This window comes from Diabrotica virgifera, chromosome 9 (assembly GCF_917563875.1).
Source record: "Diabrotica virgifera virgifera chromosome 9, PGI_DIABVI_V3a".
NCBI lineage: Eukaryota > Metazoa > Arthropoda > Insecta > Coleoptera > Chrysomelidae > Diabrotica > Diabrotica virgifera.
The window spans coordinates 186,837,559-186,849,623 of NC_065451.1; positions in this window are offsets into that span (position 1 = coordinate 186,837,559).

The following is a 12,065-nucleotide window of genomic DNA, read 5'->3' on the forward strand; positions in this document are numbered from 1 at the left end:
AAAGAGAGACATGAGTATAAGAGATATGAAGTATCTGACGACCATTAGAATTGCATGGAAGAGATGGATAACAGCCGGAATCCGACATCCGACTCCCTGAAGTACACTAAGGGTTATGTGAAAGAAGATGATATAATTCTGATATCTAATATAATTTACTGATATAATTCTCACATTTTAATTAATCAAGAAACTTTATAATCAAATTTCCAGTTTGTATACAAAACACAACAAAAATAACTCTAATAATATAGTCTACTACACCGTAAACACCATTTGCTAATGAACATCCTACTCCTACTTCCTACTTAATTATCTCGTTGACTGATATCATACAATATACAATACTTTGGCAAGTCTGAATTTTCGTCGAAAAGCATCACGGGAAATGATAGATAGAGGTCGATATTTCCCTCATAAAAGTGATTCTAGCACTGAAAAACAAAAGTAATATTTCCGAACTGCGGGAAATTGTCTGTATGATTTCGCTATCCATCAATTGAAAATCCTGTTATATTTTATAAAAGTTTTCCTTCTTATTTTATGAAAACATTTCGTTGCTCTTTGAAATGTTCGTTCAGAATATTCAACTGAAGGGGAAAGGCGGAAAATGTCGCCTGTCAAAGTTTTCTATGTGTTTTAAATGTATTCATTTTTTTCGAATCCTGGGGAAACTTTTTAAGTATTTTTGAAAAATTTAAACACAGAATGAAAATCAAAGATTACGTTATTACCGACGGCAGAAAGTCCCTTAGAATAAATAAAAAGTTTCTTTTGAATGAAATATTTACAATTAAAAATCACACTAAATTTTTACCTCTGTAAAGGCTGTATGACACTATGCATTTTCTTGTATCATTTCTAATATCGTTTCTGATATCGTTTCTTGTATACATTTTCTTGTATCATTTCTTGTACGTACATTTGTGCCCTGTATGACACTATGCAAGTTCTTGTATCGAAAATTGTATGAAATTCGGCACGTGATTGGTCGAAATTTTGTTTGTCACCCTGTGTCACGTTATGGTAGTACTGCATCTACAGCTACAGCTGATTTTAAAGATTTTATAAAATTTATAAACTTTTAATTAACATTTTAATGTTAACCAGAATTTTACGTTGACTGTTTGAGGTTGATTATTTGTGTTTTTATTTTGTTTTGATATTTGTGCTAAAATATTTGCATTAGAATTATCTTCAGTTTGATCCAAATTAGGAACTATTGTATTTTCGTCTATTAAAAAATTATGCACCATGAAACCTACATTTATAGTTTGAACTTTACTAGGAGCTAAATATATGGTTATTAGTAGAACAGTAGTTCATACCAAACGGTATATTAAGTATCAATAAAAGATTTATAAATAATACCTACAAAAACACAAATAAATTCATCAATACATGATCCCATTTTCATTTCAGCCGCCATTATGAGTAAGTAATTATGACATTTTAGATGTTTTACCAGCAGGTTTTACGTTTTTGCTCTTTGCGCAGAAATTGGCGCAGTTCTTGTACAAGAATCTGTGTCTGACTCTTATTCTTGTATCGTTTCTGATATCGTTTCTTGTATCTGTGTATGACACTATGCATTTTTTTGACATATCAGAAACGATATTAGAAATGATACAAGAAAATGTATAGTGTCATACAGCCTTAACTTATTAAAATACCCATTATAGAAGTTTTCAGGGACTTCTGCCCATCATTAATAATATAATTTTTCATTCTGCGTTTAAATTGTTTAAAAATATTTATTAGGTTACTCAGGATTCGAAAAAAATTAATTTAAAACACATTGAAAATTTTGACAGGCGACATTTTGCGCCTTTCCCTTTAATTCTCGAAAGGTGGAATAATTATTATTCAATGAGTGAAAAATAATTTCGACCACGTCCAAGTAATCTGTTACCCGAGATACACTAGTGCCAGGCGGTGCCGCTAGAAGAACACTCCAATAATGCGTCGCAGATTACTTATATAAACCGTGGTCATTTTGTAATCTAAAACCGAGTAAGGTATGACAGAAAAAAAATAATCGTTTCGTTTTGATTCAATTCGAGTCTATTGCCATCCTCTGACATCTGATGTTTCGGAATCTATTCCTTGTCAAAGAGGCTTTACAAGAAGACTGAATTGAACCATAACGAAACGAAGAGGAAGTGCAAATATAGGAATATAGCCTCTTTGAAAGGAATAGATTCCGAAACATCAGGTGTCAGAGGATGGCTAGAGACTTGAATTGAATCAAAACGAAACGATTATTTTCTTTTAAATTATTATTCGGCCAGAGACGTTACAAAAACGGAACGTTTTAAATAGATATTAGAATTTTTTATACGAAGCTTTTATACCAGCGCTCTATTAATTTTTCTCTATAGTAAAATGCTGAGAAAAACGTCACAAGTTTGAGAGTCAATTTACGGACAAGGGGAGTCCGTTATAACATGTAAATTCTTCTTCTTGTGTTACTGTCTCCCTTGGTGGAGGTTAGTAACTGCACTGGCAAATCTGTCTCCACTCCGTCCAATGCGACTCTAAACAAAGATGTTAAATCAAGGCCGGTCCAGCCTCTGATGTTTCTAAGCCATGAAATCTAGTGCCTATCGGGACCCCGTTTCCCTTCAATCCTACCGTGGATGATCAGTTGCGAGAGGCGGTACTATTCGTTTCTCATTGTTTGTCCCACGTAGCTAAATTTTCTAACTTTTGATCATCTTCAACAGATAGTAGATGTTCAGCAGTAGTTTTTATGACTTATTTATGGAAACTTCTCTATTATACAGAATATGGATTACATCTTTGAGTATTGCTCTGTCAAATGCTTTCTTTAAGTCAATCAGACATAGAGATGCTCGTCTATTATACTCTTTTTTTATTTTCTATTTTTTGTCTATTTTTTATATATCTCGTATACAATTGCTAAGATTTGATAGCTGATGGTTGCATCCATGGTTTAGAGTTTAGACCGTGCAGAATATTTTATGAAGAATAATTTTTTTTCGTAAAATTAATCATAACAGAGTTATCATATGTGTAATAAATAATAGTGATGTTAGGTGTAAGTAATTTGAGAAACAATTGCAAATTTTTTTTACTAGAAGGATGTAGGTAATTGCATATTAAAGGTATATGTTTTACCACAGCTATTTCTCAGTTAGAATTATTTTTTTTAATTAGTTGGTTTAATTTAGAGCATGAGACATGATAGTTCAACTAAAACACTAGATAACTATAGAGAATGTAATATCAACATAAATTTAAATCCCTTTAAACACAAATATTAGTTTTGATTTTAACAGTTAATATTTGAACAAAAGTAGGTAATTAATTTAACAAAAAAATAAACCAGAACCAGCTGTTTCCTTCACATAAACATAAAAACTTGTTATTTTAATCCCCTTTTTAGACCCATTTAACCCAACCTAAATTCTACCTTGTTCCTTCTTGTTTTCTCCCATTAAATAAAATAAAATCTGTTACCGTCCTTTTTTTTCCAATAACAAACCATTTGCCTGGAGAAACACACTGCAATCTTCCTTAAATTTTGTCAAAATGTCAAATGGTTAAACGTCAAATATAAAAAACTGCTAAATCGCTAAATATAAATCTGCTAAATAAATGTACTTCTATTACAACTTCTTCAAAGCCCGGGGATCGATGCCCTAGGATCGATAAACACATACAATTATTGTACTTCCGGAACACCCTAGCAAAAGAAATAAAAAACAATAAAAATAACTGAACTAATCTCTTAAAACACAAAACCAATAAACTGACCAAAAATGACTTCAGCTTACCTTTAACATGCAAAAGGGCCCATTGAACAGTTCTCAGCCTGGCCATTAACAAACATCAAATTAATCTTTAGAGGTTTTTCCAAAACAAATCTCCACGTGCCCCAAATTTACAGCACACGAATGGAAACCACAACAAAAGAATTCCCAACCTCAAAGGATCGAAAAACTACCATTTTCAATTAAAAACTAGGAATTCAAATCGCCGACCAGGCTTCAAGTGCTTTCTCAAAAATCTTTATTGAAAAAGAATGAACGTTATTGATTTTGCTACCAAGGCGTTCAAAAACAAAAAAAAAACTCTACAATAAAAACCTTCTCTCACTAACTCATACAAAAAGCATATACATCCAAACATACAAACTATACATCCTCCAATGATAAAATAATCTATAACTAAATAACCAAAATTCAACAAACGTTACTACCAAATTTTCAACCGTAGTAGTTTTATTTACAAACAACTTTGCATATAATATGAATTTTCGATATTGTGATACATACAGGTACTTTACTCTTGAGCGAAATTGATATGTTTTGATATAACTCGTATAAGATTGATAAAATTTAACATCTGATGATTGAATTTAGTTTTTAAACCATGCAGAGTTTTTTTTTACAAAAAAATAGGAATTTAAGAGCTAAAATTATGAAATATGTTGGCAATGTGCGATAAATGGCCTAATTATTAGAAATAATGGTGCAATCATCCCTTGACGACAAAGTATATTACCCATCATAAAATTCCTGTCGGAGCATTCCCTCTATTTGTTATCAAGTGCATTACATTACCTCTTTCTCGCTAGATTCGATGTGCATGCATTATGCGCCGAATTAGAAAGCATTAGTATACATTGTCAGAGGATAACAGCATCACATGAAGCGTTGTATCGTCTTCTCAGAGTTCATTCTCCAGAGGTTATCTAGCGCACTATTAGTGTCACTTAACCGTTAAGGTACAAGCGCAATGATTTATTTGTCGTCCTGATATCTATTTGAATAATGAAGCGTGCACTTTAAAAATGCTGACGTCAGATTTATTAGTCGAAGCGCTAGACTAACTACGTTTACTTTGAATATATTAGTAACAGTAAAAATGTGTTTTTATTATGATTGTACATTTCAAGTATTTTAAAAAATGTAAATTATGGATATTCAGTTCGTTTACTTTAAATACGTTATAATGTAAATATAGATTTTTCCAAATACTTTTGATTCCATGTTTGCGGTAAAAATTCTTGTACCTGTGGCGCAGTAGGTAGGATAATTCACGGAATTATTACATTTTCAAATAATTAAAATTTTTTTTATGATAATGAACTGTATCACTAAAGAAGAGAAGATTATTGTATTATTTTCTTTCTTTGTTAAACGAGGGACTGTCTATCAAGTCTTGTAATTTGTTTAAGTTAACTAACAATATTTGTACTTATTCTTTTGTTATTCATCATCATTCTCTTTGCCTTATCCCTATGCGGGGTCGGCTTCCCTAATTGCATTTCTCCACACAACTCTATCTTGGGTCATAGCAATGTTAATCCCCTTTACCAACATGTCCTGCCTTATCGTCTCCCCCCAGGTCTTCTTTGGTCTTTCTCTCCTACTCCTTCCAGGAATCTGCACTTCAGCTATTCTTCGTATTGGGTGTATAACGTCTTGACGTTGAACATGACCAAACCATCTTAACCTATACTAAATTCACAAGCACGATGCAGTAGAAATAAACAAACCAAGACACGTTAGATGCTACTAGGGGCACTCCCGAATCATAATTTACAATGTATATACATTGTAAATCCCAAATCATGATTTACAAAGTTTATACATTGTAAATTATAATTCGGGAGTGATCCTAGTAGCATTTAGCGTGTCTTGGTTTGTTTATTTCTACTGCATCTTGATTGTAAATTTAGTATATGCTCTCTCATTTTGGCATCAATTGGTGCCACACCTAGACTTCCCCTAATATACTCATTTCTAATTTTATCCGTCTTTGTCACTCCACTCATCCATCTAAGCATTCTCATTTCCGCCACATGCATTCGTTGTTCCTCTTTCTTTTTCACTGCCCAACATTCAGTTCCGTGCATAATAGCCGGTCTTATGGCTGTTTTATAGAATTTTCCCTTCAGCTTCATTGGAATTTTTCTGTCACACAACACACCACTCGCTTCTTTCCACTTCATCTATCCAGCCCTAATTCTACTGCATGAATCTCCATCTATTTCTCCATTACTCTGTAATACCGATCCTTGGTACTTAAAACTATTGCTTTTCACAATCATTTCACCATCCAAATATACCATTTTATTTGTAGTGACTCCATCTTTAAATGAACATTCCAAATACTCTGTTTTTGTACTACTAAGTTTTAAACCTTTTTCCTCCAGAGCTTGTCTCCACTGTTCCAGTTCCACTGTCTTTGGTTATTATAATATTTATTTTAAATATGTCTAAACTTCTTTGAACAGTTCGTTACAGTTCATACAGCTCTTATCTATCTTTTATTCTCTCATCTGGTTGGTAATCGAATGCCTGTCTGGTTATGTATTGTGGTCTTTCCTTAGTGTGAACCAAATCAATTTCCATTTCCTTGGTTTAATCTTGACTGTTATTTTCTCTTCTTTTGTTCTTCTCCATGGTTCTGTGTTTGTTTTTTATCAGACCAGTATATTTTTAAACAGTGCAAAAGATCCGTTTGTCTCAAGAGGGCGATAGAGCGTGCTATGTTGGGCGTTTCACTACGAGAGAAGATCCCATTAAACCGCCAGTTACAACAAAGATCAGGAGTGGCTGATGCAGTAGAGAGAATAGCAACACTGGAGTGGAACTGGACACTTGGACAGGTCACGTGGCTCGAATGGCAGACAATAGATGGACAAAGCAGACAGTCATGATATAATGAAACTGAAGATATGACACCACGCAGCTCCTGTCAAATGTCAAGTGACGTCAATACGTGACGATCCCGACATTTTTGTCATTTATTGTTGTTTGTTTCTGCTATTTATATAACATATTAAACATTTGGAAAAACTGGTTGTCAGAAACGAGTTCAATTGCCTCTACAATACCTCGTTACAGAAAATAATTCTAAAAATGACCATCATTATATAGCTATTTCTCAATTAGAACAAAATGAGATCGATACTGAAATAATCTCACAGAATGGTGAAGATGACCATAAAAGAATCGGTAGATATGGAAACAGAAAGATATAACCTAAGAAATTGTGATCAAACTAAAAAGCCTTCATACAAATTTCCACTGCAGAACAAGTTACAGATGTGAATGTCATAATTACGTTAGTGTGATAATAATTTTAATTAAAACATCACTGTTATAAGTGCACATTTGCATATTTTATCTTCAATAAATCCATAATTCATAAATTTAACATAAATAATCCGTAATTTTGTTACCAGAATGCTTCCACTCTTCATGTTATCCATAGGTTATTTCAAATTGGTGCCACTAACTAGTCACGTATTGACGTCATGCGTAGAACCGAACGAATTTGAAACAATTTGGTGTCATATCTCCTAAATTTATTGTATCATGGCAGACAGTGGAATGGAGACCAAGAGATGATGCCTATCGAAGCAGAGGTCGTCCACCAATACGTTGGACTAATGATCTAAAACCTTGTCATAGGAATTGGATGCCAGAGGCACAAGATCGATATAGATGGAAAATTATGAGGGAGATCTATAAATAGCAGTAGACAAGCCAAGATTGAATGATGATATTTTTATAATTTTTCTCAGCGATTTATTTATAAAGGTTTGTAAGTTTTTGGTAGTTGTTTCTTCCTGTCTTTAAGATTCTGGGTCATATAATAATATACTTTTAATTCTTGATACAGTCGGAAAAATGAAAGAATACCCCAGAACGAACATATAAAACACGGTGTATTTTCCTGTCACCGTGTCACAAAGAATGTCATGTACTTGCACTGGCCAATTTTTTGTGTGACACGGTGACAGGAAAATACATCGTGTTTTATAAGTTCGTTCATGGGTATTCTTTCATTTTTCCGACTGTATTCATATGCAAAGTTATCTTTTAAGGGCCCCATTCACATCGAGATCGGTATCGATACATGTATCGCGACAAGTTGTAATACACGTATCATGAGATTTGTATATGTTAAACAGACAGTGATACAGACGACGAAGATAGAGAGTTACCTGCGTGTCCGTTCCAAATTTTTAAACTGTTCCACAATTAAAACTCCCCATGATACAGTGTTTCCATACATCAAAGTTTGTCCGACTAGACACCGTTAAGCTATTAACAAATTTTGAGCTTGCTATTAATCAACTTTTTTTGGTACGCGGGATACAGGTCTAATAACCCTATGGTTAGTTTTGAATTTTAAAGAAATACCAACGAATATACAGCAATACTAACTTTTGTATTGCGGTACATATTTTCGAGTAAACTAGCAGCTTGGTACCACATGTTTTTTCGAACTGGCCCTAAGATAAATAAATGCCTTTTTTAATAAAATAAAATCATAAAAATTCCAAATCATTTTATTTTGAGCTGTCCATTGTCCATTGGAAAACCCAATAGTCTTATTTTATTGTAACCTTACGGACATAGGCGTAACATGTCGCTTATCAAAATGTTTAATGTGTTTTAAATGTATTAATTTTTTTCAAATCCTGAGAAAACTAATAAGAATTTAAAAAAAATTTAAACGCAGCATGAAAGATTACATTATTTCTGACGGACGAACATCCCTGAAAACTTCTATAATGTTTATTTTAATAAGTTACAGGGGTGAACATAAAAAGGAAAATTAAGTGTTGTTATTAATTGCAAATATTTCATTCAAAAGAAACTTTTTATTTATTCTAAGAGACTTTTGGCCCTCGGTAATAACGCAATTTTTCATTTTGCGTTTAAATTTTTCAAAAATACTTATTAGTTTTCTCAGGATTGGAAAAAAAGAATATCTACATTTAAAAGTTTTAAATTAAAACACATTGAAAATTTTGACTTTTATGTGGCACTCATTGTATTATTAATTTTCTTATCTTAATTGGCAACTAACATGTCTATCTCGACAAAAAAGTATATCTACTAAATAAATTATTTTTCAAACTCTTTCAAACTAGTTTGACAAACAGTTTGAATTTTCAAAACTATACGATAGACCAGTTTGACTTGACTTGAAATATTTATCAGAAGGATTGACTTGAGTTTGACTTGAAATTAAGTCAAACTCAAGTCAAGTTCAAACATTCAAGTCAAACTTGTGCAACTCTACTCTGGTCTACTGTATCTAGATGCTGTTTGATTTCCTGTTCGTATTTTTCTCGGACTTTTTGCATTTTCTCGATGTTCCACTGTCCCAAAGCTTCGGTCATTTTATGTTTCTGTGAAGATATTCTCAACCTGATTTTTGCCCTTACTAGGTAATGGTCTATATCTCCATCTATTCCCTGAGGCTTCCTACATCTAGCACACTACTTCCATGTCTAGCATCGATAATTACGTGGTCAATTTGATTCCGCGTGGAGTTGTTGTTAGAAACCCAAGTGTGATTATGGATGTTTATATGTTGAAACATAGTAGACTTTATAAGCATATTGTTAGCCGATGCTAGCTCTACACAGATACTGATACACAGATACTAAGACAGTCAAATACACTATGAGATTTGTATCGCGATACTGATACTTGCTACATAATATATCAAAACCGATCTCAACGTGAATAGAGGCCTATACACACTATATATTTTTTTGTTGTAGCAATATTCATCGAGCTATAGTTAATAATATGGGCGCAAAAAGCAAAAATTTCGGTTTTAATCAGATTCTGTTAAATCAAAATTAAGCACAAAGCTTATGCATATTGAGAATATTGAAACAAGGTACATCTTGTAGTGATTCTAGCAAAAAATAGACTCCTATGAAAATTTCCCAATTCAAACAAATCCCACCTAGACTAATAGATCATACGTGCAGTTGCTAGTTATATGAACCTAGACAATACAATTTTTATTTTTTATCGAATAAGTGCCCTACCTTTTAAAGTATAACACATTTCGTATTCCAAGAATTATTTGAGGGTACTTTCATTACATTCATAATGGTCTGCATAATTTTTTACGTTCTTGCATATGCCCCGACCACTTGAGTGTTACATCAAAAAGAGCAGGGAATTGGATTTTGTTAACGTAATGAAGTTTTTGATATAGGGTTACTCGAGGCAGACGCTCATTGAGTGGACTTTTAGACTAGAGAAATTTTACTTTAATTTTTGTAGCAGAGAGTTTTAAACCTAATTTTTTTGGCCATATTTCTGGATTATTTATTATCTTATATTTTTTACGTGTTAAATTCATTCACCTTAAGGTTATTTGCAAAATTACTATAATTAACATTTTTCTAGTTTAGTTGGTTTTCCCAGGAATTCTAATGTAAGAAATACAGAATTTAAAATTATTTAATAATATTACTCAATTTAAAAAACTAGATAATTACTTCTAAAATATTAATTTTTCCCTAGAAGCCGTCTCTTTTACACTGATCGACCTACAGACAATTGGCTTGTTGTTCATTTCTTTGCACTGCTGGTGTTAACCTTCGGATAAAAAGGGGGTAAATTTGGACCCCAGCGTATGTTTTTCTTTAATAAATTCAAAAGTATTTTCAATTTTTAACTCATTATTTTTTTATTTGACTTTAATATCATTCCAGGTATCCTCATATTTTGAAATAAAAAAAATTCCCTATATTCTACGAATAAAATAGTTATTTTCCTAACAAGTGCAGAAAGTCGTACTTTTCCGCACGCGACTGCAGTTTGCCGAACGACGCGAAGCGGGATTTCGGCAAGCAGTCAAGTGAGGAAAAGAGACTTTCTGCAAGAGTTAGGAACAATATTTTTTGTACAAGTCTTTAAAAAATGACCAAATCTTAATCAATTAATTTAATTTATATGAAAATATATACACAAATTAATTCTTTGACAAGGTTGTCAAAACCAAACTTTAAATATAATTGGTTAGCATGACGACGATTTTGATTTCCATGACGATGATTCAAGACGACTGTTATTGTCTACCGATTTGACTTTCGAATAATGTGTCAAAATAATTTTATTTCATCGAATTATCGCGTTAATTTCATTAAAACAGGAACACAACAAGATACATTTGAAATAAAATAGTAAACAATATCTAAATATTAGTTTATTGCATGTATTATAATTACTTTAAGGCCATATTAACATATCTAAATTAACACGCGTGCGGAAAAGTAAAAACCGCGTGCGGAAAAGTAACACACGTGCGGAAAAGTAACACGCGTGCGGAAAAGTGATACTTTCTAAACTAAAATGCTTGCGCGAAAGTAGACATTTTTGCACGCTCGTAGAAAAAATATATTCTGAAATTGATGTTTAGTAAAATACCGTCTATTATGTGAAATTCCAAGTAGTTTAACACTGCGCGTTATCAAAATCTATTTTTAGACTGTGGTGCCTGTTATTTACGAATCATGACATTCCTGTCTGCTACAGTTAGTCATTATTATTATTTCCTGGCGTATATTATTATAGTTTCTTAGTATTTTGTGTACATAGTATAAGATATGGCCCGCAAATATCTTACTAATGCTGAGTTACAGGAAATTGTTACTGCTAGCGATTTGTATGATGATATAGAAGATGAAATATTATCAGAAAACGAGGATATATTGTTAGATGAAGATTTAAATAATGAAAACATTCATTCCAGGTCATCTTTGACCTGGGGTCATTTTTTACCCCCGTTGGTCATCCGTGTAACAAAAAAAGGTTGGTCATCGGAAGGTTAATATTGATTTATAAAGATGCCTCATCTATTTTATAATGAAGAATATTATGGACATTATCTTTATTAATGGATTTAGCGCTGCAAACGGGCTAGCTACTATACCTCGTTTTTTAAATAGGAGCAGTAATTCAAACTTACCGCGCCGTATGGTTGTTTGTAATTGGTAAAACCACAGGCAAGTTTACTCCACCAAATTATAAATATTTGTTACTATCGACATTTATGAAATTTTTAATCTAACGACATTTAAAATTCATAGGTTAATTAAGTTATATCGTCAATTTTTTGTGTTTTCTGTCACATTTCTTTTATTTTTAGATTTTTAGTCTAAATATATTAAAAAAAAAAACAGTTGATTTTAGACCATTTTAGCGACGTATTAGTATAATATAACAATATAACTGGATATTGCTTTAGTGATATTATTGGGTGTG